At 40.9% G+C, this 21,301-nt stretch overlaps 1 long non-coding RNA gene across 2 annotated transcripts in view; it reads right to left on the bottom strand.

The window, feature by feature from the left end:
* Window positions 1-2,816: 2,816 nt before the first annotated feature.
* LOC118934520 (uncharacterized) overlaps window positions 2,817-21,301 on the bottom strand; it is a 96,538-nt gene continuing 78,053 nt past the window's right edge. Inside the window, exon 3 of one of the 2 annotated variants that reach the window (XR_008997871.1) lies at window positions 2,817-4,051. This is a non-coding gene — a long non-coding RNA (uncharacterized LOC118934520). Of the gene's footprint in view, window positions 4,052-18,152; window positions 18,628-21,301 lie in introns of those variants that run through there. The other variant, XR_005033514.2, reaches the window with a different exon arrangement.

Below are 21,301 nucleotides of genomic sequence, written 5' to 3'. Positions count from 1 at the left end.
AAACATCTGACTGGGCATCTATACCATAAGCTAGAGGTCTGCAGCTAACTGTTTTGTATAAAGCCTTAGAACCCCTAGATTTAGGGCGGGGTCATAACAGAGTTGGCTTCTAGGAAACCTCAATCTCTTGAAAACCATCCTGATCCCCTTGAAATCCATTTCTTATTTTTTATGTGATTCTAAGTTTCAGTTTTAATTTTTTTCAGAAAGTTTTATTTCTGCTATATTTTTAGATTCAAAAGTATTTGTTTAAGGTGAACAAATGATACAGTACACACAACTGCGGGAGCTGCTATTTAATTGAGAACAGAAAGGGAATACCTAGGACAAGAATATGCAATTACCGCGCTTATTGTTTTCAGTGAGTTTTTCTCAAGTTTGTTTATCTTATTGTTAATGTGATGATACAGCAATCCTTGGAAAAAGAATAACATTTGCATTAAAGAACAAATCTAGATAAAAATGGAAAACAGAGTTAGCCACAACCCACAAGGCCTTCTTTGGGAAAGAACTCTTGAAGAAAAAACGACTCATGTTTCACAGAATAGTATACTGTCATTTTTCCCTTTATAGTGTCAGAGTGTTCCTGAACAAAGGCCTCAAGGTATTATCAACTCATTGGCTATTTTTTTTATGTTATTTCTATTTTCAGGACTCTGCTCTCCTCCTCCTTTGTTCCTGACACATCTGGTCATTGCTGTCTTCTAATGCGGTCCTACCATTTCCGTGTGACCAGCCCCCATCTGGAGAGTTCACTGTGGTGACCAATGGCCAGACACGGGTCACTGTCCACTGCCCACAGGACCAGAGGAAGACCTTAAGGGTCCACCACCCTAGTTAGACAGGCTGGAGGTACATAGAGTCTGAGGGGTGATAAGGCTGTTTCAAACAATTTGGAAAGGAACTTATAGACTGTAAGTATATATCCAAGCCCTGGATGTTGTTTTTTTTTCTTTTGCTAGGATTTCTGATGGTACAGTATACAAGTCCCAATGTGTAACCTAAAAACAAAGGCTACATATCTTCCAGTTTGAAAAATCTGCAGTTCAGATTCTATAAATGACTTTAACCTGGCTTTAATATTCATTCAGTCAGTTAGACTTCTGACAATTATTTTAAAGCCTATTATGTGCTAAGCACACTTATACATTAATGAATAAAACAAATATGGATTCCTCCCTACAGTCTATAGAAATCAACCCAAGAATAAATATAGGTACACCCACAACTGCATGCATTCTGGGGGAAAAAATGAAATGGATTCAGAGATAGAGAATAACATAATGTACCCACATAGACAGAGGGATTAGCAGTGGCCTTTCAAAGAAGAAAATATTTAAATCAACCGCTGAACAATAAAAGAGGTCAACTCAAGCCACGTGTTCATATTTCAAGAAGAAAACACAGTGTGGGCAAAGACCCTATGAAGATAAAACTGTGGTGTGTTTAAAGACACAGAACTTTGCAGACTAGACTAGAGAACATGCTACATCATGGCCTGTCAGGGTTTGATTGGGTAATTTAGTCTGGCTGCCCAACCAGTTCTTAAATCCCCTTCACAACACTCCCTCTAAATAGCTAAGCACCTTGTGCTTGAGTCCATGTGCTACCTCTTGAAGTATCCATGCCAGTTTAGGTTAAAAATATGAATTTGTTCCAACTGGGAAGCTGGAATTGAAATCATGAATTATAGCCATGAGCCTGCACATGAGGAAATTTTCAAGTTGAAGTAGAAGAAGCTACTTAGATACCTGTATTTACTGTTCCTTATAATCTGGAGTGCCAGGGACACACAGCAAGATTTCATGTTCATCACCCTTTTTAAGAAGAAAAAAATGAGAAAATGGTAGTACAGCTCTCACAAACTTGCCACACTTTTCTGTTGGAGCAAAATTCACATCAGTATTTCAGTAAACCAGTGATTGCAAAATATGGTTAGTTGTACCTTTGAAAAATAACGATATATTTGGTCTACAGTGGTAAGGTGGGAGTGGCTTTCCTGTAGAATCTGTGGTACATCATGTATGTTCACTGTATCCACCAATTTTACAAAAGTCTTTGATAATGTGAGTTGCCTTACATATGGCCTATTACTGACCTGGCTAAAGAAGCACAATGGATTCCATGAAGATTCTGCCAGTTATTTGAAGATATTCCCCACAGCCAATCCACACCACTGATAGTTTGAGACTGGTCTGAGTATTTATGTGTTCCAGAGTACATCAAGAAACCTAAGCTTCAAGGTCTTAGGGAGGTACTTCCAAATTCACAACCCACAGGCTGTTCTCTCTTAAAGCCATTTATGAACTGTTATATGGGGACTGCTAAGCCACCTTACTCGAAACAGTCTCTAGAGAATTTTGGACTGTCTTTCAGAGTTATAATACAAGCATACCTTGTTTTATTGAGCTTCATTTTACTGGGCTTCACAGATAGTGTGTTTTGCACAAACTGAAGGTTTGTGGCACTCTGTTGAGCAAGTCTGTCAGCACCATTTTTCCAACAGCATTTGCTCACCTCACATCTCGGTGTCACATTTTGGTATTTCTCACAATATTTCAAACTTTTTCATTATTATTCTATTTGTTATGGTTATCTGTGATCAGTAATCTTTTAAATAATTTATTATAACTGTTTGAGGGTTCCACAAAATGCACCCACATGAGATGGTGAGCTTTATCCATAGGTATTTTATGTATTCTGACTGTTCCACTGAGAAGCTCTTCCCCCTTCCCTTCCCCTGTCCTTTGGCCTCCCTGTTCCCTGAGACACAACAGTAGTGACATCAGGCCACCTTATAACCCTGTAATGCTCTCTCAGTGTTCAAGTGAAAGGAAGAGTCACACATCATTCATTTAAAATCGAATGCTAGAAATAATTAAGCTCAGTGAGGAGGGCATGTCCAAATAGCAAGAGGCTAAAAGTTGGGCCTCTTGTGACAAACAGCCACGTTGTGAGTGCACAGGAAGAGCTCTTGAAGGAAATTAGAGGTTCTGCTTCAATGCACACACAAATAACAAGAAAGTGGAATAACCTTAACTGCTGATGTGGGCAAAATATTTGGTCTGGATAGAAGATCAAACCATCCACAACATTCCCTCAAGCCAAAGTCTAAGCCAGAGCGAGATCCTGATGCTCTTTGATTCTGTTGAGGCTGAGAGAGGTGAGGAAGTGGAAGAAGAAAAGTCTGAAGCCAGCAGAGGTTGGTTCGTGAAGTATAAGGAAAGATATCTCTATTGTAGAGAAGTGTCAGATGAAGCAGCAAGCGCTGAAGTAGAAACTGTAGCAAAGTACCCAGAATATCTCACTAAGATAATTAAGGATATACTAAACAACAGATTCTCAAAGTCAATGAGCTAGCCTTGTATTGGAAGAAGATGCCATCTAAGACTTTTATAGCTAGAGAGAAGACAGTACCAGACTTCAAAGCCTCAAAGGACAGGCTGACTCTTGTTAGGGGCTAAAGCAGCTTGTGACTTTAACCCTGAATCCAATGTTCACTTATTCCAGATATCCTAGGGCCCTTAAAATTATGCTAAATCTATTCTGCCTATGCTTTATAAATGGAACCACAAAGCCTTGATGGCAGCACATCTGTTTACAGTATGATTTACTGAATGTTTTAAGCCTGCTGTTGAGACCTATTGCTCAGAAAAAAAGATTTCCTTCAAAATATTACTGCTCACTGACAGTGCAACTGGTCATGCAAGAGCTCTGATGGAGAGGAAAAACAAGATTTATGTTGCTTTCATGCCTGTTAATACAGCATCCATTCTGCAGCCTATGGATCAGGAAGTAATTTCAACTTTCTGGTTTTATTATTTAAGAAATTCATTTCATAAGGCTATAGTTGCCATAGACAGTGATTCCTGTGCTGGAGATGGGCAAAGTATATTGAAAACCTTGGAAGGGACTCATCATTCTAGATGCCATTAAGAACATTCATGATTCATGGGAAGAGGTCAAATATCAACATTAACAGGAACTTGGAAGAAGATTCAATCCCGTATGGATGACTTCGAGTGGTTCATGACTTCAGTGGAGGGAGTAACTGCAGATATGTAGAAATAGAAAACTAGAATTTAAAATGGAGCCTAAAGATGCGACTGAATTGCTGCAATCTGAGGATAAAACTTTAATAGATGAGTTGCTTCTTATTTATGGATGAGCAAAGGAAGTGGTTTCTTGAGATGGGATTTAGTTCTTGTGAAGATGCTATGAAGACTGTGAAAGGACAACGGAAGGATTTAGAATATTACATACACTTGGTTGATAAAACAGTGGCACTGTTTGAAAGGACTGACTCCAGTTTTGAAAGAAGTTCTACTGTGGGTAAAAAACAGCATCGAATACTATGAGAAATTACCTGTGAAAGAAAAAATCGACCGATATGGTAAACTTCCTTGTTGTCTTATTTAAGAACTTGCCACAATCAGCCTTCGGCAACCACCACCCTGATCAGCCAACAGCCATTAACACTGAGGTCTTGCGTCCTCCACCAGCAAAAAGATGATAACTTGCTGGAAGCTCAGATGATAGTTGGCATTTTTTAGCAGTAAAGTGTTTTTCAATTAAGGTATGTACATTTTTGGGGGCATAATGCTATTGCACACTTAATAGACTATAGTATAATATAAACATAACTTTTATATGCACTAGGAAACCAAAAACTCATTTGACTCATATTATTGTGATATTTGCTTTATTTTGATGGTCTGGAACTAAACCCCAAATACCTCCAAGGTATGCCTGTACTGCTAAGAGTGTGGAAAGTCAAAATGTTAACCAAGATTAAAACCTAACCCACACAATGAAAATCCTATTGGCAGTCAAAAGAATTTCACCACTGAAATACAAGAAAAAAACCTCCATTGAATTTTGCTTCCTAGAAAGCAATACTACTCTAGAAGTGTCAAAGCAATAGAAAAATTAAGAAAAATTATCGGGAAATCTTGATGAGGATGGCAAGTAGAATATGGTGCCTATGTGGTTCTAGACTAAATAAAAATCTACAGACCAGGGGGCGGAGCCAAGATGGCGGCATGAGTAGAGCAGCGGAAATCTCCTCCCAAAACCACATATATTTTTGAAAATACAACAAAGACAACTCTTCTTAAAAGAGAGACCAGAAGACACAGGACAACAGCCAGATTACATCCACACCTGCAAGAACCCAGCGCCTCGCAAAGGGGGTAAGATACAAGCCCCGGCCCGGCAGGACCCGAGTGCCCCTCACCCCAGCTCCTGGTGGGAGGAGAGAAGTTGGAACAGGGAGGGAGAGGGAGCCCAGGACTGCTAAACACCCAGCCCTAGCCATCCACACCAGAGCACAGACACAGTGCATGCGTGAGGTGCTGAAAACTAGGGAAACAGGACAGTAAGAACTGTGAGTGGATCCCCGCAGCCAGTGCCCCAGCGACAAAGAAAAGCGAGTGCTTTTTGGAAGTCTTAAAGGGACAGGGACCCCACTGCCGCACGGAAGCATCCCGGGTCACTTAGACCAGCAGCAGGGAACTCCAGGCACCCTAAACCACTGGATAGCAGGGCAGCTCAGAGGCCCCTCGGAGATAAACAGCCTCCCAGCCGTTTTCCCTCTGATGTGGCTCCACCATATCGGAGTAGCTGCCTGAGGCAGGCCACGCCCACAGCAACAGCAGAGATAACACCCGGGAAAGATCAGAAGCCCCATCTGCGTGCAGTTGCCCAGCACAAGCCACTAGAGGTCGATGTTCTCCCAGGAGAGGAAGGCCACAAACCAACAAGAAGGGACGTTCTCCCAGCTGTCACTTGTACCAGCTCCGCGAACTATCTCTATCGCCATGAAAAGGCAGAATTTGAGGCAGATAAAGATCACAGAGACAACACCTGAGAAGGAGACAGACCTAACCAGTCTTCCTGAAAAAGAATACAAAATAAAAATCATAAACATGCTGATGGAGAAGCAGAGAAATATAAAAGAGCTAAGGGATGAAGTCTGGAGGGAGATTACAGATGTCCGGAGTGAGATTACAGAAGTGAAACAAACTCTGGAAGGATTTATATGCAGAATGGATAAGATGCAAGAGGCCATTGATGGAATAGAAACCAGAGAACAAGAATGCATAGAAGCTGACACAGAGAGAGATAAAAGGATCTCTGGGAATGAAACAATATTAAAAGAACTGTGTGACCAAACCAAAAGGAACAATATCTGCATTATAGGGGTACCAGAAGAATAAGCAAGAGAAAAAGGGATAGAAAGTGTCTTTGAAGAAATAATTCCCGAAAACTTCCCCAAACTGGGGGAGGAAATAATCGATCAGACCACAGAAGTATACAGAACTCCCAAGAGAAAGGACCCAAGGAGGACAACACCAAGACACATAATAATTAAAAAGGCAAAGATCAAGGACAAGGACAGAGTTTTAAAGGCAGCTAGAGAGAAGAAAAAGGTCACCTTTAAAGGAAAACCCATCAGGCTATCATAACACTTCTCAACAGAAACCTTACAGGCCAGAAGAGAATGGCATGATATATTTAATGCAATGAAACAGAAGGGCCTTGAACCAAGAATACTGTATCCACCACGATCATCATATAAATATGAAGGAGGGATTAAACAATTCCCAGACAAGCAAAAGTTGAGGGAATTTGCCTCCCACAAACCACCTTTACAGGGTATTCTAGAGTGACTATTCTAGACGGGAGCACTCCTAAGACTGAACAGATGTCACCAGAGAAAATAAAATCACAGCAAAGAAAGCAGACCAACCAAACACTAACTAAAGGCAAAAAATAAAATCAACTACCCACTAAAAGCAGTTAAAGGAAACACGAAAGAGCACAGAATAAAACAACAAACATATAAAGAATGGAGGAGAAGAATAAGAAGGGAGAGAAGAAAAGAATATCCAGACAGTGTATATAACAGCTCAATAAGCGAGCTAAGTAAGGCAGTAAGATACTAAAGAAGCTACCCTTGAACCTTAGGTAACCATGAATCTAAAAAGCCTGCAATAGCAATAAGTACATATCTTTCAAGAGTCACCCTAAATGTACATGGACTGAATGTACCAATCAAAAGACACAGAGTAATAGAATGGATAAAAAAGCAAGACCCATCTATATGCTGCTTACAAGAAACTCACCTCAAACCCAAAGACATGCACAGACTGAAAGTCAAGGGATGCAAAAACATATTTCATGCAAACAACAGAGACAAGAAAGCAGGGGTTGCAGTACTAGTATCAGACAAAATAAACTTCAAAATAAAGAAAGTAACAAGATATAAAGAAGGACATTACATAATAATAAAGGGCTCAGTCCAACAAGAGGATAGAACCATTATAAATATATATGCACCCAACACAGGAGCACCAGCATATGTGAAACAAATACTAACAGAACTAAAGGGGGAAATATAATGCAATGCATTCATTTTAGGAGACTTCAACATGCCACTCACCCCAAAGGATAGATCCACTGGACAGAAAATAAGTAAGGACATGGAGGCACTGAACAACACACTTGAACAGATGGATCTAATTGACATCTATAGAACTCTACATCCAAGAGCAAAAGTATACACATTCTTCACAAGTGCACATGGAACATTGTCTGGAATACACCACATACTAGGTTACAAAAAGAGCCTCAGAAAATTCCAAAAGATTGAAATCCTACCAACCAACTTTTCAGACCACAAAGGTATAAAACTAGAAATAAACTGTACAAAGAAAGCAAAAAGGCTCACAAACACACGGAGACTTAACAACATGCTCCTAAATAATCAATGGATCAATGAACAAATTAAAATAGAGATCAAGAAATATATGGAAACAAATGACAACAACAACACAAAGCCCCAACCTCTCTGGGACACAGAGAAAGCAGTCTTAAGAGGAAAGTATATAGCAATCCAGGCATACTTAAAGAAGGAAGAACAATCCCAAATGAATAGTCTAATGTCACAATTATCGAAACTGGAAAAAGAAGAACAAATGAGGCCTAAAATCAGCAGAAGGAGGGACATAATAAAGATCAGAGAAGAAATAAACAAAATTGAGAAGAATAAAACAATAGAAAAAATCAATGAAACCAAGAGCTGGTTATTTGAGAAAATAAACAGAAAAGATAAGCCTCTAGCCAAACTTATTAAGAGAAAAAGAGAATCAACACACATCAACAAAATCAGAAACGAGAATGGAAAAATCATGACAGAGCCCACAGAAATACAAAGAATTATTAGAGAATACTATGAAAACCTATATACTAACAAGCTGGAAAACCTAGAAGAAATGGACAACTTCCTACTTCGTAGAAAAATACAACCTTCCAAGACTGACCAAGGAAGAAACACAAAAGTTAAACAAACCAATTACGAGCAAAGAAATTGAAACGGTAATCAAAAAACTATTCAAGAACAAAACTCCCGGGCCAGATGGATTTACCTCGGAATTTTATCAGACATACAGGGAAGACATAATACCCATTCTCCTTAAAGTTTTCCAAAAAATAGAAGAGGAGGGAATACTCCCAAACTCATTCTATGTAACCAACATCACCCTAATACCAAAACCAGGCAAAGACCCCAAAAAAAAGAAAATTACAGACCAATATCCCCGATGAATGTAGATGCAAAAATACTCAATAAAATATTAGCAAACTGAATTCAAAAATATATCAAAAGGATCATACACCATGACCAAGTGGGATTTATCCCAGGGATGCAAGGATGGTACAACATTCGAAAATCCATCAACATCATCCACCACATCAACAAAAAGACAAAAACCACATGATCATCTCCATAGATGCTGAAAAAGCATTTGACAAAATGCAACATCCATTCATGATAAAAACTCTCAGCAAAATGGGTATAGAGGGCAAGTACCTCAACATAATAAAGGCCATATATGATAAACCCACAGACAACATCATACTGAACAGTGAGAAGCTGAAAGCTTTTCATCTGAGATTGGGAACAAGACAGGGATGCCCACTCTCCCCACTGTTATTCAACGTGGTACTGGAGGTCCTAGACATGGCAATCAGACAAAACAAAGAAATACAAGGAATCCAGATTGATAAAGAAGAAGTTAAACTGTCACCATTTGCAGATGACATGATATTGTACATAAAAAACCCTAAAGAACTCCACTCCCAAACTACAAGAACGGATACCGGAATACAGCAAAGTTGCAGGATACAAAATTAACACACAGAAATCTGTGGCTTTCCTATACACTAACAATGAACCAATAGAAAGAGAAATCAGGAAGACAATTCCATTCACAATTGCATCAAAAAGAATAAAATACCTCGGAATAAACCAAAGAAGTGAAAGAGCTACACCCTGAAAACTATAAGATACTCTTAAGAGAAATTAAAGAGGACACTAACAAATGGAAACTCATCCTATGCTCTTGGCTAGGAAGAATTAATATCGTCAAAATGGCCATCCTGCCCAAAGCAATATACAGATTTGATGCAATCTCTATCAAATTACCAGCAACATTCTTCAACAAACTGGAACAAATAGTTCAAAAATTCATATGGAAACACCAAAGACCCCGAATAGCCAAAGCAATCCTGAGAAAGAAGAATAAAGTGGGGGGGGTATCTCACTCCCCAATTTCAAGCTCTGCTACAAAGCCATAGTAATCAAGACCATTTGGTACTGGCACAAGAACAGAGCCACAGAGCAGTGGAACAGATTAGAGACTCCAGACATCAATCCAAACATATATGGTCAATTAATATTCGATAAAGGAGCCATGAACATACAATGGGGAAAGGACAGTCTCTTCAACAGATGGTGCTGGTGAAAATGGACAGCTACATGTAAGAGAATGAAACTGGACCAATGTCTAACCCCATACATAAAAGTAAATTCAAAATGGATCAAAGACCTGGATGTAAGTCATGAAACCATGAAACTCTTAGAAAAAAACATAGGCAAATAATCTCTTGGACATAAACATGAGCGACTTCTTCATGAACATATCTCCCCAGGCAAGGAAAACAAAAGCAAAAATGTACAAGTGGGACTACATCAAGCTGAAAAGCTTCTGTACAGCTAGAGACACCATCAATAGAACAAAAAGGTACCCTACAGTATTGGGGAACATATTTGTAAGTGACAGATCTGATAAAGGCTTGACATCCAAAATATATAAAGAGCTCACGCACCTCAACAAACAAAAAGCAAATAATCCAATTAAAAAATGGGCAGAGGAACTGAACAGACAGTTCTCCAAAAAAGAAATTCAGATGGCCAACAGACACATGAAAAGATGCTCCACATCGCTAGTTATCAGAGAAATGCAAATTAAAACTACAATGAGATATCACACCAGTAAGGATGGCTACCATCGAAAAGACAAACAACAACAAATGTTGGTGAGGTTGTGGAGAAAGGGGAACCCTCCTACACTGCTGGTGGGAATTAGTAAATTAGTTCAACCATTTTGCAAAGCAGTATGGAGGTTCCTCAAAATGTTCAAAATAGACTTACCATTTGACCCAGGAATTCCACTTCTAGGAATTTACCCTAAGAATGCAGCACTCCAGTTTGAAAAAGACAGATGCACCCCTATATTTATTGCAGCACTATTTACAATAGCCAAGAATTGGAAGCAACCTAAGTGTCTGTCAGTAGATGAATGGATAAAGAAGATGTGGTACATATACGCAATGGAATATCATTCAGCCATAAGAAAACAAATCCTACCATTTGCAACAACATGGATGGAGCTAGAGGGTATGATGCTCAGTGAAATAAGCCAAGTGGAGAAAGAGAAATGCCAAATGATTTCTCTCATCTGTGGAGTATAAGAACAAAGGAAAAGCTGAAGGAACAAAACAGCAGCAGAATCACAGAACCCAAGAATGGACTAACAGGTACCAAAGGGAAAGGGACTGGAGAGGATGGGTGGGTAGGGAGGGATAAGGGGGGGAAGAATAAAGGGGGTATTATGATTAGCATGCATAATATGGGGGGTCAGAGAAAGGGGAGGGCTGTGCAACACAGAGAAGACAAGTAGTGATTCTACAACATTTTGCTATGCTGATGGACAGTGACTGTAATGGGGTTTGTGGCGGGGACTTGGTGTAGGGGAGAGCCTAGTAAACATAATATTCTTCATGTAATTGTAGATTAATGATAACCAAAAAAGGGGGGGATTACTCCCAGATAGTATAAAATTAACTGCAAATCAACGATTAATGCATGCTTTACATATCCTTAATTTTGATCTTTTAAAGGGTGTTGGATGATCAGCTATGGAAGTACATTTTTCTGATAATATTTCTTTCTCTTTAAAAAAAGAAAAAAGCAGTTCCTGTGTGGTGGTCTCCAATAGGTTCTTCACAATGGTATAAAGGTCATATCAAAGTGTGGGCAAAGGGTTTGTTTGTGTTTATACAGAGGATCAAAGCCTAATTTGGCTACCCAGAAAACGAATTAAGATACGATATGAAGAAGAACTACCAACATCAACATCCTCTGGAAGAGTCATTCCAGAAGGTGATCATCAAAAACTTCAACAAAGATCCTGGCACTGTTGCAGTTGTAGCTGCATTCATCCCACAGGTTCCTGGAATTGCTATTGGAATGAAGAAGGAGATATCTAAGCTGGCCTGTGGATACAGTAATACAACAAATTTGACTGGATCTATATTGTCAGAACTCAACTAAGAATTAGGAGAAGTGCAAGTTGCAGTGCTCCAAAATCATGCGACTATAGACTATCTACTGTTAAAAGAACATATGGGATGTGAACAGTTCCCAGGAATGTGTTGTTTTAATTGGTCTGATTTTTCTCAAACTATTCAAATTCAGTTAGACAATATCCATCATATTATTGATAAGTTTTCACAAATGCCTAGGGTACCTAACTGGTTTTCTTGGTTTCACTGGATATGGCTGGTAATTGTAGGTCTGTTTTTGTTATGTATCTGTATTCCTATTCTGTTAATGTGTGTATGCAATTAATTAGTAGTTTGTTAAAACCTATACATGCTTATGTTATTCTACAAGAAGTTATATCAAAGAAATAATCAATCTTCCCATGTTTTCTTCCATCTACTACTTCTATAGCTTTTCTTCTTCCTTCCTAATTACAACCCTCATGCCTCATATAGAAAATTCATGAGTATCATAATTCTTCCAAGTGGTAAAAATACCTCAAGACAAATGCTGGGCATAGAAGCCACAGGGCATAAATCTGCAAAGAAGTAAAAAGCTAACCTTTTCAAAGAATATTGCTTCTCTCTCACTTACCAACTTTACATTTCCCTATATGGCCCCAGAAGATGACTGGTTAGCCAGAGACGGGTAAGATTCCTCAAGGGAGGAACAACCTAAGACAGGCACAGTCGCAGGGGGGCCATCAGGTGAGAAATTGGGGATCAATAGAGGTGAGGCTTAGAACCTCAACCCCCCCGTTTTGAGAGAAATCTTCTGCATCTGTGGATGTTTTGTTGCCCTTGGATTAATACTTAGTCTATAGGCACAGACCTGATCATCTATATTTGCCCTCTTACAACACTAAATTATGTTTTCTACCTTTAGCTTGCATCTACCTACCACTTCAGCATTTTATTTTAAAAAAAGGGAGAAATGTGGGATTCACATATAAATCAAGTATAAAAATCAAATGAATAATCATATCTGACTTGATTGTTTATAGTTCATGATGCGTGATCAAAACCAAAAGTTTCTGTGATATGACTGCCCTTGCACTGTTCACCATGTAAGAACTTATTCACTATGTAAGAACTTGTTCACCATGTAAGAACTTGTTCATTATGCTTCAGAAGATTGGAGACTGTTGAGAATTAGGCTTGGGGTTGATTAATGATTGTGCATTGAGTCCCCTATACAGAATTTTATTGTTGTTAAGAACCATTTGATCAATAAATATGAGAGATGCCCTCTCAAAAAAAAAAATCTACAGACCAGTGTCACAAATATCACAGCCAACTTCTTGAGCTCATGAAGATTGCCTGCTAGACCTGCTTCACATTAAAGGATAAGACAAATTCACCAACATGCTTAGAATGCAGACAGCCCGCCAAGACTGAAGGGATCTCCACTGGGGCAACCAAATGTCCAGAAGGAATGTCACCAGGATGCTCTTAAAGTTGCCCTGCATGAGCTGAGATGGTATGACTCCAAGGAGTAGGCTGAAGGACTCCTTTCAAGGCTTACTCAGGTATGACTTTTGCGATGACTTGTAGCAGTGTCAGATTACCAGAGAGCACAAGAGATCTTGCTGCTCAACAGCAAGGAGAAATTAAGCTAGTCCTTCTCAGCAGAGGCATTCAATAGCCAGTCCCATGAGCTAGTCCATCTAGGAAGAGCTATGGGCCTGGGAACAAGGATTGGAATCCTAAACCACAGGTGAGTCCTTGCCTTTCATACAACACAGAAGCAGCAACCAATTATTCATCAGTGTGGTGTATTGGTTTGGCACCCAGGTTCTAGAGTCACACTGTCTGAATTCAAATCCTGAGTCCAGCATTTATGAGCTGGGTGACCTTATGACAGTTTCTTAATTTCTCTAAATTCATTTCTTCAGCTATAATATGGGAATATTGACCATACCTATACCTCATAGAGGGTTCCGTGACTTTATGTATTTTACCTGTTAGAACAGTGCCTGGCACAGAGTAGGTGCTCAATAAATGTTAGCTAGATTATCAGTCTTTCTGCTCCTTGTAGGACATTAGAGATCATATTATGGTTTGCCGTTAATATTTTGCCATTTACTAATGAACACGAAGGGCAAATTATTAAGAATTTATAAAATCAGCTTTTTTTTTCCAAATGCAAATAACAATACCTCATGGGTTTTATGAAGATTAATGAAATAACAGGTATAAAACACCACCTGGTATGTTCTTGTTCATCAGTACAGGGTAGCTATTATTATCAGGCCCTGATGGCCTGGTATCTGGCAGAGCAGTCTGATAGAAGTTTTGGTGATTAGAAAAATGATCCATAAGTCATCCAATACTGTAGCCAGTAGCCAGTTGTGGCTACTGAGCATGTGAAAGGTGGCCTGTACAACTGAAGAACTAAACTTTTAATTTTGTTTAATTTTAATTAAAATATCCACATATGGCTTGTGGAGAATGTACTGAACAGCAGAGGCTGGGTGGTTCAGGCCTCGTACAATCCACCTCATACCCTGTCTACGTTCACATCATTGACCAGGGGCTGGACAGGAGTGAAGAGAGGATGTAAACCCAGTTTCAGCAGGTGGTATTGTGACACAACAGAAAGAAGACAAGTCAGCCCGTTGACGGGGACCACTCCACCCCCAGCTCTTGGGCAAGTTGCTTAACCTCATCTTCAGAAGGGAAGATGTGATACCTAACTTCAGAGGTCCCACCCATCACATGACCACTAAGGGGAGAACATGTTACACAAACTTTGATTATTTTTTGGGTGCTATGGGTTGCACTCAGCCATCTCCAAAATTTAAAGTTGGTGTATATAAATGTCGGTATACAAATGAATATAACTAAATAGAGATCAAATTGAGTCCAAAGAAAAATTAATTTGGGGGCAAAGGATAAGGACTTTGATGGGAAAAAAAGATGTGGACAGAGTGCTCCTGATGTACCCTTATACAGGTGTCTGCTGTGCAGCAATACAGGTGAGAGTGGAGAGTGCTGGGAGGCTTGACTGGTAAGGACTTTGGATACATAAACCCATAATATGATTTATTATCCCCAGCTGAGTACAAAATGGGAAGGAAATTCTGCAAAACAGATCTAGAATCCACCTTGGGTAGAAAAAGCACGTGGCAAGGAGCCTAGAGGCTCATATTCCTTCTCTGGATCTGTGACTAATCAGCTGGATGACCTACATACACTTCAACTGGCTAACTTCTCTGGGCCACAGATTATTCATCTGTGCCATAAATTGGTTGGACTCTACTTCTACAAGCTTGGAAAATCTGTGTGATTATGCTTAAAGTCCTAGAAATTTCAAAGATGCTCTCTTTGCCAGGAGCTGAAAGAGTAAGAAATTATAGCAGCTAAACTAGGTAACTACACCTCCCCTCCCTCCCCCGCCCCCCCCCCACACACACATAGCTCCTGCCAACAGGTACACATATTTTTTAATCTGCTGCAGAGTGAAGCCATGACCTGTTGGATATGACCTCTCAGTCCCTACCTAAGGCAACTATGGATGATAGGTGATGGGATCCCACTTGGTTATAAGCGTAATTCTGATTGATTAGCCTTAGTAGTACCCAAAGAGTTTTCTAGACTTTTTAAAGAGACAGAGCAAAGTAATTCCTCAAACTATCAGGGTGGTGGTGTAAGTATGTGTGAAAGGCAGAGTGAAAAACAACCACCTGCTCTATAAATGGTGAAATATAATACAAATTGTTGTCATTTGGGGTAAGCTGGTTATAAGCAGAAAAAAACAACAGTGACTTTCAGAATAAGAAAACCAGTGGCGAAAACCACCCAGGATAATTGAGTTTATGAATCTATTTGACTAAATCATCTTTTTGCCACCATTTTTATAGTCTCGAAGTTCACAAATTGCTTTGAAACTCAGCCCCTCTTCCTCTGCTTGTCCTGAGGCTGCTTGCTACATGATAAATAGCTCTCCATGCCCTCTCTTTTCTTCTCACATTCCTCTCCATCCATGATGATTCTTTCCTGAGAGTAGGGTGGGAATCTTTACTCAACAGTCCACCTGCCTGGACCCTGTATCTAACAACAAAAAATACTGATTTTCAAGAATGCCTAGCGAGTGATTCCTTTAGACGTGCACATACTTTTTCAGAACAGAAGTCCCCTGGAGGCAGTACTAGCTGGACCTTGAGCCCTAATAACATCAGGATGAAGCTGAAGAGGCTCCAACCAAGTCCACTCTCCATGTTCATCCTGCTGCTTCTCGTGTTCACTGAGTCCTTCAGCACTCAGGCTGGTGGCAGTGCACTGAGAACAGCTTTGCTTTCTGCTTCCCAGTGACAGCCTGTGTCACTGACCTTCCCAGTCAGGACAGGACCCTTCTCCTTTGTTGGGGCCCTCACAACTCAGTGTAGGGCTCTTTTATTAGTTCGGCAGGTGCTCTAAGTGAGGGAGGAAAGAAGTGGCATGATTTGCATATAGTTCATTCAGGAAACAAAGTGGGAAAATGTATCCATAGTCATTTTCTACTAAAAGGTTGCAAAATTCTTCAGGCGCTTTTGAGAAGAAGCCATCTCCCTGCTTTAAACCTAGATTTCTGGTACATGAAGGCCAGAAGTGATTTCTAGATCATGAAAACTTCTATTGGTAGGCAAAAGGGCCTGAGAGAGATTAAATAACATGCCCAAAAGATCACACATTGCAAAGCTAGTTAGGAGAATTTTAGGACAACAGGCTGGATTAACTAATTCCCTCCCCACCCACCCCGCACCCCACCCCTCTGGGCCAGATCTCACTGTTCTCTCTCTATTACTCCCTTTCTCCCTTTCTCTGTTTCTCCCCTTAATCAACTTTAAAAGTGACCTTCAGTGGGCCTAGGAAAATTAATACATCTCTGAAAGAGACAAGGAAGATTGGCAACCTGTTTTTTAGCTTCTCTTTCTTTCAAGATATTCAGTGTTCTGACTTTGCCCAGGAAATAAAAAGAGAAGAAAAAGAGAACCAGGTACCTTTAAAAACAAAAAAGCAAAGAAGACATTTCTCTAAAGTGTGTGTGTGTGTGTGTGTGTGTGTGTGTGTGTGTGTGTGTGTGTGTAAAACCAGGGCCACGTATCTTTTGGAATAAGCTAGGTAAAAATGTAAATGGCCTTCCCATTAGGTGGCACATACAGAAAGAGACCTTCTTTGCTTATTCCAGTCTTTAGAAACTTTAAAAATCAACATTGGGACAAATGATTCTCTCCACTGCAGAGCCTGAATCTCTGCTTTTCTCTGTTTTGCAAAATCATCCCGGTTCCTTTGGGCTTCGCCTGGCTTTCCCCCAACCCTTGCCAAGTTGTCTCTCTTCCATTATTAGTCATGCTAATAAACACTCCTAATAAACACAAAGCCTATAAACCAATCCAAGTTGCTACTTATGGCTCTTATGGTGCCTTTAGGGAAGACTGATACCTGCATTAACTTTGTCATCTGTCCTGGAGAAACCCAGCTGAGATCTCTAACATATTCTGTTGCAAGCTGCAATATAATGGACATATTTAGTGTACATTCTCTTGTTAAATGGAATCTGCATTCCTAAGTGAACTAAAAATGTTTAATTATTAATAAGTTCCCCAGGGACTGGTGACATTTGGGATGATTTTATCATGCTGTAGATATTTAACAACATAATATGTATGGTGGTATCTAATTCAACCTCTTTCATTTAAAAGAACGTTCCCTCCCAGTTTGTTTTGACTCATACGCCTCATAGATTAGTCCCTGAACATCCAGCCCCCAGTGGAGGTAGAGGGAAGTTCCTGAGAAATAGGATGGGATCGATGTTGGAGCTACCAAGCAGGGGGTGTGAGGAGGATGCACTCCAGAGCTGCCTTATGGGAGTTGGAACTGGTTTGGGGCAAACTGCAAACTAGATTCATGTGGAGACAATGGTGGCAACAGACAGAAATTTCTGGGAAGATCACAGAACTGCAGATCACAGGACTCAGTGCCAGGCTTCCAGTTCTGCACCAGATTGCTGTTTGACTGAGAAAATGACTTAACATCTCAGAGACAGAGTTTTCTCATATTTTTATAAGGGGTTAGTACACATTCCTTAACTACCTTACTGAAAATTGTGTGCAGTATATATGAAGTACTTCCAACAATTATAAGGAATGTATTCAAAGATGGGGAAGAAGGAAATAATATTTACTAAGCACTCTGTATGTACTCAGGGTTGTGTTCAATACTTTCACAAACACAAAGTCAACTAGTCTTAGCAAAAACCTCTGAGATAGGCCTGATTGTCCCATTTACAGAGGAGGAAGTTGAGGCTGAGATCTTTTGCCTAAGGTCCCAAAGCTGGCAAATGGCAGAGCCAGGCTGAATATAGTATGTATCTGAGTAGACAATATGTAAAGGGAAAATGGGTCACAATTTTAATTTTTAAATAGAAATGTTCAATCTAAGCATTTAGTCAACTTATACATGATAATATGCATTATCACAACATATGAACATTAGCATGAACTTTTAATTATTTTGTCAACTTTATTTTACAGTGTCTTTCTCTGCATAGTTCTGATATTAAGGAAGGAAAATCTCTAAATATAGTGTCAAAAATAGGTTTTTAAATAAAGCAAATGTCTTGATGTGTTCATGGTGGGTTGACCAATGATCCTGAGCTTCCCACTCATTACTTCCCTGTTCCTGGTACATCACTGCAAGACGGGAGTTTCTGCCACCAGTGGTAACAATTGCTTCTTTCTCCACCATTTCTGTTCAGGCCCTTGGGTTCTGCTCCAGGATGGTGTCTATCCCATTTAAACACAAATGCTTTGCACACCGTAGGTCCTACTTTGCAGTGTTCTGCCTGGAGAGAAAGTTTGACAGCTGTTTGTGAGAGAGACAAAGTGGAGCACGGTTTGGAGCAAGAGACCAGAAGCCAGTCCCTCACCTGCTCCCTCGGTAACCTTGCTTCTCCTTTCCATGCTTCCGTTTCTCCATCTGCTGGTGGAAAGAGTGATACATGATATCTTGCTCTCAGGGTGTCATGAACGCCTTTGTAAAGCACTGGGAAATGTGGGAAGGGGCCTAAAAGACTTCATGCTTTCCTTTATGTAGTAAAATAAAATCCCATCCAATGGTCTAAAAATTACATAATATATATATTTTTAACTACGAAAATACTCTTATACCTGAAAAAGTACTTGCATTTCTTTATCAGTGATGGTGCTCCACGAAACCCTCTTCAATGTCTGGACCTAAATATTCATTTGAATAATAAATAAATACAAGCATGTAAAAGAGCACAAATGGCTGCTATTACTACTACCAGTTTACACCTCAACTACACAGTGCATTTCCTTATTCCAACATTTTTAGTGTGGTTGATCTCTTGTTTTCACCACATACACACACACACGCACACACAGGAAGATGGTATTTTACCCCTGTTTTATAGATGGCAACACTTAAACCAGGAAAAGTAAGTGGATTGCCAGTCTATACAGATAATTAGGGGCAGGGTTAGGAAAATAATCTGTCTCCTGTCTCAAAATCTGGTTCTTATCCCTTTCAACTTCCTTTCTTATAATGCTGAAGACTCAACTTTTTTCTCTTCCTTTTCTTATATGTACTTTTTTCTCCACTTACTGATATAACCAGGCTCTAGGTGCCTTCTCCACATTCCTCCTCCCGGGAACAGACTCCTCTAAAGCAACACTCTCACCGCTGATGTCCTCAAGTAAGGTTTGCAGTAAAATGGGAGCTCAGACATGACTGTTTGCTTGTTAAGCTTGTTTCTCATTGCAGCCCAAAGAATAACCTGCCAAAAATCACATTACTGAGTCACTGGGACCTCCAGACTGCTCTGAGTGGAGGAGCAAGCCAGGCTGCACAAGTAATATTCAAGCTGAAATAGCCGCGTCATGATGCTATTACAGATGTGTGTTTGATTTGTATGTGCTCCTAAAGTGAAGCCAGGCTTAAGAATCAGAAGGGAAAGCATGATTTGAACACCAAAAGGGAACTTTAAACTGTTACTTTTTTCCTGTGGGGAATTAAATTGCAAAGATCATCAGAGGCTGATGCAGAAACCCAGCAGAACTGCAGCCGATGAGGCACTGACTCCATTCATTACGCATATCCAACGAGTTAGTTCTCTGCAAGCCCTTTCCCAGTGCAGGTTGCTATTACAATTCCTTCCAAATAAGTACCCCTGCCCAATACCACTAGGCAAAAGCCGTTCTACTGACAGTTTAAACAGTGAAACAAAGGGGAACCCCTTTGCCAAGGGAAGCCCCAACGCAACAGGCGGCTGGTTAAGCCATTGCTGCTCGCCAGTGTCTGGTTACCAAAGCTCAGACAGAAAGAACAAGCCCTCCAGAAACTGCTCCTGTCTGCCCCATACTTGAGCTGCTCCTGCCAGGGCCAGCATCCCTGGGAAATTGCCCTGTAAAATGAGCAGCGCCTTTTCAACAGTGGACTCCCAGCTGCTCCCCACCTCCAAGGCTGCTGTTGGGCATGACCGAGCAGCTGGCCTGGCCTGGATGGGCTCTCTCCTGCTGACGGCCCATTAGGAACCAGAGTGGGAAGGCACAGGTGGGCAGAAGCCACACGGGCAGCTCTAGGTGGTACACCTGTCCTCCCTGAAAGGGGTAGAGAGGATAGATGAAAGAAGAGAGGGGATGTGAACTCAACAGTCCAAGCAGGTTTATTGCTGAACCTGAGAGGGACCCCTCTGTCCTGGCCAGCAGAACAAAGGAAAAAGAGGGTCTCTTACAAGCCAAGAGGCTTTTTATGGCCAGGGCTTTGGCAGGCTCTTTGAGGGGAGGGGTCAGGGGACAGGTGGACTTGTGGCTTGCTGACATGTCCTCTGGAGGATGCTTGTAGCCTAGGGAAGTTGACACCTAGGTCTCTCTGAGATGGTGGGTGGGCTTACTCGAAAGGCAGTCCTCAGGCCCAGATTCTATCAATCCCCACCTACACTTCTCCAGCTTCAGATTGATGGGGTTTTGATTTGAGGATTGGGTGCCCTTCTCTAGCATTTCAATCTCCCCTCATTTTGTGAATAGCTCTGGGCACCTTCAGCCAGCCTAAAGCCCTGCTGGGAAACAGCACGCTGTGACCGGCCTCCTCCAGGAGCCAGAAGGGTCAGATCTGGCCCAGAGCCAGGCTCTGAAGAAATGGCAGAGGGCAGACAGAGACAGTGGGTGGGGCTGGGAGCCTTGTGTTACACATTCAAAGCCTAATTTTGGATCAGAGTCATACTTGTAGCCAAGCCTGAAAGATCACTGAGGCCCCAAAATGAACCCACAGCTCTGAGGCGGGGCATGGGCGAATCCCCAGTCCTCCTGCCCACATGCTGCACTCCTTACAGAGGTTCATTTAGGCTTGTTTGAGTTCCTATTTTTTTATAGTAACTGTCCTTCTGCCTCATGCTAGCTGAGGGCAGTGCCTGTTTCCTACCCAATTTCTCTGTACATGTTCACAAACTGCCTCAGCTGAGAGGCCGACCAGAAGCGTTTGTTCCTCTTGCTACTGGCCCCCTGAGTTCAGCCCAGGACGCACCATCCTGCCTGAGGTGGCACCAGCACAGACAATAGGCCAGCCGGGGGAGGGCAGCCGCAGGTGACATACCAGGCACCTTCATATTACCCATTAAAACGACCCTGTCTGA

This window comes from Manis pentadactyla, chromosome 5, assembly GCF_030020395.1.
Source record: "Manis pentadactyla isolate mManPen7 chromosome 5, mManPen7.hap1, whole genome shotgun sequence".
NCBI lineage: Eukaryota > Metazoa > Chordata > Mammalia > Pholidota > Manidae > Manis > Manis pentadactyla.
This window is presented reverse-complemented; position numbering and strand designations above follow the sequence as displayed.